This window comes from Sorex araneus, chromosome 6 (assembly GCF_027595985.1).
Source record: "Sorex araneus isolate mSorAra2 chromosome 6, mSorAra2.pri, whole genome shotgun sequence".
NCBI lineage: Eukaryota > Metazoa > Chordata > Mammalia > Eulipotyphla > Soricidae > Sorex > Sorex araneus.
In genome coordinates this window covers 113,759,042-113,764,363 of record NC_073307.1, presented here as the reverse complement: position 1 = coordinate 113,764,363, position 5,322 = coordinate 113,759,042, and positions in this window count along the sequence as shown.

The window sequence follows — 5,322 nt, the reverse complement described above, 5'->3', positions numbered from 1 at the left end:
GTACTCAGGACTTACTCCTGGCTCTACATATAGGGATCACTCCTGGTGGGGTCTCAGGGAACCATACTGGCTGCCTCTAAGGATCAGTACCGTCAAAGGGGCAGGGCGTAAAAGACAACTCTAGTTTCTCCCTAGAGTCTTCAGGTATCCAAATTCAATTTGCTCGTTCTTTTTTTTTTCTTTTTGGGTCACACCTGGCAATGCACAGGGGTTACTCCTGGCTCTGTACTCAGGAATTACTTCTGGCGGTGTTCAGGGGACCATATGGAATGCTGGGAATCGAACCAGGGTCAGCCGCGTGCAAGGCAAACACCCTACCCACTGTGCTATCACTCCAGCCCCCCAAATTCAATTTGTTCTTGATATCCAATCCAAGAACTCCAAGAGTTCTTTTCCCTGCCAACCCTACAGACCAACAGCACCCCAAGCCCACTAGGGGACCCAGAGGCAGTAGCTTGCCCAAGGCCTCTTCACCACCTTCCACAACTGTGCGAACTCTGCTCCCACTAATAATCCCTCATTCTAAATCACATTCCAGGATCTGCTTCCTGGACACCCCTAATTCAAGCAACAGGTACGTGAAACTGCCACTGCTCTAGAATGTACATTGGCCTCAGAATTGTATTATTAATCTCACAACATCCATATAGAAACAGTTCTGAAAATACCGACTGAGATTACTTTTTAACCCATTTTATCCTGGGATGTGAGATTCCTCAGAAACAGGACCGAAAAAGGGATATATATACAAATACATAGATATGTAGATAGGTTGAAATATATTAGGAGGAACTCACTTAGGTGATCATGGAGACTGAAAAGTCCCATGATCTGCTGTGTGAAAGTGGAAGCTCATGGAAAAAAAAAAAAAAAAGAAGCAGCAGGGTTTTTCCAGTCCTAGCCCAAAGACCTGAAATCCGAGCAAGTCAATAGTGTGAGTCCCCAGTCAGGAATGAATTCTCCTTCCTTCTGCCTTTTTATTCTATTCAGACTCTCAATAGACTGGATGAGGTCTGCCACACTGGGAAGCACCATCTACTTTCTCGCTCCCCTGATCTCATGCAGAAACACAGTGAATGTTTCACCAAATATCTGGGGACTCTGTGGCCCAATTAACTTGCACACAAAATTAACCATCGTGGCCTCAAGATGTAGCTCAGTGATAGAGGACTTGTCTCTTTAGGGCCCGGGGCTCCATCCTCCACACTGCAAAGAAAAATAAAGAATCCCGTTTTTAAAATTAACCATTGCACTCAAGAGAGAGTAAAGATCAAGGAAATTAATTACTGAGTCATCGTAACTGACAGATAGGATCCAAACCCTGGTCTGTGTAACTCCAGTACCTCTAGTCCTGTCACTTACTTACTCTGAGACTTGTCACAAGCTGGCAGCTCATTTATGATATGACCAAGTACTGCAAATGTGATGCTTCCTTATTAGGAACAGGAAAGACACTTAGTCATATTGATCTAAAATGCTTAAGATGCCAAAGATACGGTCCCCCAAAACTTGAGTAGGATCTGACCCCCTCTCACTTCCCCTGCCCAGAAGTCAAAACAAGACAGGAGGGACTGTACAGCGGATGACTGGTCCTCAGACAGTGACTGTGAGGCAGCTGATTAAAGAGTCTCCAGGGAAGGGCCTCAACCTATGATGGCTCAGAAAGGATGCTTCACTGAAAGGACGTTTGACTTTTGGCAAAGTAAGTACAATCATTGTTTTACTGCACAGTTTAGCTCTCCACACCTCCCCTGCCCATTAATCACTGAAACTCCTACCAAAGAACATCAGAAAATCAACTGAGTGAGGACAGCTCGGGGTTCACACAATAGAGGCAATGCAGTGGTCTTCAAAGAATTCCTGAGAGATGGGCCTCTAGGTTCTCAGCTTCCCTGAGGACCGAGGGGGAGTGTCCTAGGACGAGTCTGTGGCTTCCCCATAGATAGTACAAGGCAAATAAAATTTCACTTAAGAGGTTCTCCTGGGGCAGAGGAGGAGGAGAGGGACCTTGGACAGGAGCCGTGGAAATATACAAACTATAGATCAACATTTATCATCTGGGGGCATTTAAGATGCCAAAGGGCTTGGGTGCATTTCTGGCCTTCAGAGATCCCGAGTGCTATTACTGGCTCCACATACCGCCCCTACTCCATCCCCAGCACTGGTCAAACACACCAAATGGCCCAAACCAAGCTCTAGACAGTCAGGCCCACAGAGGCAGCCAGAGTATCACTGGGAGTGGCCCATGGCCCCTGAGTACTATAGGGAGGCCCCATCAATATAGTGTGGTCTATATAGGTCAACACCAATACACACTTCCAACTCAGGGGCTGACGTGTTTTCCCCACAACTCTGATGACTTTTTCATTCTAGTCATATCTGTTCTGTGTCTTTCAATATATATTCTTAAAATAGGAAAATGGTCATCCCTCTCCTATCTCCATAGCTTTCTCCTAGAAAATATGGTTAACCTCTTCATCCTTACCCTACTGACCCTAACGATAGTTCTCCTTCCTCCCAGTTCTCAGAACATGCCAGGACCTGTCACTAACCCTCCACTCTTCACCATGGGATAGGTTTCTAGGTGACCTTCCATCCAATTTCTGGCCCCAGGTGGGACATTTGATCCAGACCAGGTCAATCAAAAGTTCCAACATCTCTGGCTCCATAATTGGAACAGGCCCATGTCAAAATGAGTGAAATGTAACTCTAAGATTTTCTGTAATTTAGGAGGAAATCAGACCCCTCCTTTGTTTTTGTTTTTTTGTTTTGTTTTGTTTTTTGTTTGCTTTTTTTGGGTCACACCCAGCAATGCACAGGGGTTACTCCTGGCTCACACTCAGGAATTACCCCTGACGGTGCTCAGGGGACCATATGGGATGCTGAGAATCGAACCTGGGTCGGCTGCATGCAAGGCAAACGCCTTACCCGCTGTGCTGTCGCTCCAGCCCCCAGGCCCCTCCTTTGCAGTGAGTATGAAGAAAGAACAAACTGGAATTATTGCATCTTGCAACCAAGGGAAGCCTGAGAATGGAGCCATACCTGGGGAAGAAGGAAGTATCAGCCTTATTATATCTTTTGAGGCCTGGGCCCAACCCTACACAAAGCATATACCATGAGTCTCTCTATTTAATACAAGCCACCTTCCCTTTTGAGGTTGGCTTTTGCTAAAGATAGTTTGAGTTACTTTCCAGCCAAACTTCCTACTCACTACCCTCAGGAGCTTTTAAAATTGCCTGTGCTGATTAAATCATAATGTCTGGGACTGGGAACCAGGAGTCTGTATTTTATTTGTGTGTTGTTGTTTTGAGCCACACCCAGTGGCATTCAGAGGCCGCTCCTGGCTCTGTTCTCAGGGATTGCTTCTAGTAGTGCTAGGGGTGAGGGTGGTGGGGACCATGTGGTGTCAAGGATCAAATCCCAGCTTCCCCCCATGCCACCTAGATGCTGGAGTCCGTTGAGTTCTGAGCCCCAGGCAGAAAGAGTTCTGAAAAGATCTCAGGTGAGTCCAACGCACAGTTTTAAGCAAAATGAGCTTGTCCTTCTGCCCCGCCCAAAAATTTACTAATGTTCTTCTCTACGGTTCTCTTTGGACAATGAGCATCTTAAGTGTGAGGTTCACATCTATAACCCTCTGCCTTGCTCTGGTATAGTTGAGCAATGAACAAATGGATGGACGAATGGATGGACGGACGGATGGATGGATGGATGGATGGATGGATGGATGGATGGATGGATGGATGGATGGATGGAAAGGTGAATGAGGTAGGTCTTTTTCAACTTCCCTTCAAGGAACCTTGGATTAGACACAAAGTCTATGTTCAGGCTCTGGAGTCAGGGTATCTTTGCCATAAATCTGGCTGCATGTGACCCAGAGCCAATATTCCACTACTCAATGCCACTGTTTTCTAAATGTGAAGTACAACAATGGCATTTGCCTCATAGGGATACTGTTGACTTTTCTAAATAAACACATGTAAAATTCGTAGAGTCTCACAGGGGATTAAGAAAGCACAGAGTGAACTCCGCCGCCTCCTCCATCTCTCCCCATCCGCTCTCCCCTTTCACTGTGGGCAGATGGAAGAGTGCCGAAGACTCACTGAGTTAGATAAGAGAGGAACGGGGGAGTCGGCGTGGGGGTGGGGAGTGTGCAGGGAGCAGAGATGAGCCCTTCCAGAACCCCCGAGAACTTAAAAGGATGGCAGTACAGGGTATGGGGGTGGGGAGAGGTCCTGGTGTTCTCATCTTTAGCAGGAAAGCTTTGAGCAAGTTTAGGTGCTGAAGAAAGAGGCAGTGGGAGAAGGAAGCTGGAGTAGCCAGAGAGGCAGATTCCGCTTGTGATAGAGCTACACGCAGGTGGGTGCCTCAGAGGAGGGAGGCTGAGATCCTGGTGCCTGCCCATGCTCGGGGCATCCTTTCCCTTCACAGCAGACAGTCTCAACTGGCAGGTGCACTTTCTCCAGGTGGCCGGAAGTTTGCTGTACAGGGCGTGGAGCTGACGGCAGCGTGGTTACAGAACAACAGACTTGTAAAGCTCTCACTGCGGCCAGCCTTGCCCTGCCCACAAGGCTGACAGCTCACAGCTCCGTGTTTTCAGAGTCACCTGAACCCGTCATTTGGACCAGACCAGGGGAAGGGCTATTGTTCTGTATTATTCATTTTCAAGAATTCCCTCTGTTTTTCAAGGAACCTTTGATTTTTTTTTTTTTCCTGCCACAGGCAAAGAGGAAGCTCTTCCTCATGAAGAAACCAGCTTTATAATAGGATCCCTTGTCATGGAAACTTACTGCCCAGGCTTCGTCTTTAAAAGCCTCACGCTTATAAATCTGTTAGCAAAGCAGTTGCTGAGATCTTGCTAAGGACATCCTGGAAAACGTCACTGTCCTCAGCAGAGCTCAGCCTTCTTATCTCGAGAAGATCCGCCTGCAGGCCTTGAGCTATCCCAGGCTTGGTGTGACTGCATTCTGAGGAGTACACAGAAATCAAATAAGATGAATCCTTTGTCTTATCTTCATTTAATTTTGAGTTTTGCAGGGAAGTTGTACCCAAAATCACTGTGTTGAGATTTCCATCAGCTCTCCTTCCAACTCTTTCAACAGCTTCCTAACCCATAGCCCTGCTCCTGGGTTTTCCACCCTCACCAGTGCCAGGAGGCTCTTTTTGAAGCTTGTGTCTGTCCCGTCCTTGTGTTGCCCCTGGTCCCGTAAATGGAAGGCACCGCCTAGCCTTGTTTTCTTTACATTCTCTTACTCTATGATTGCAAACTTCTAGTCAGCCTTTAAGACTCACCTCATTGTGTACTCTGTACCCACATCCTTGGCA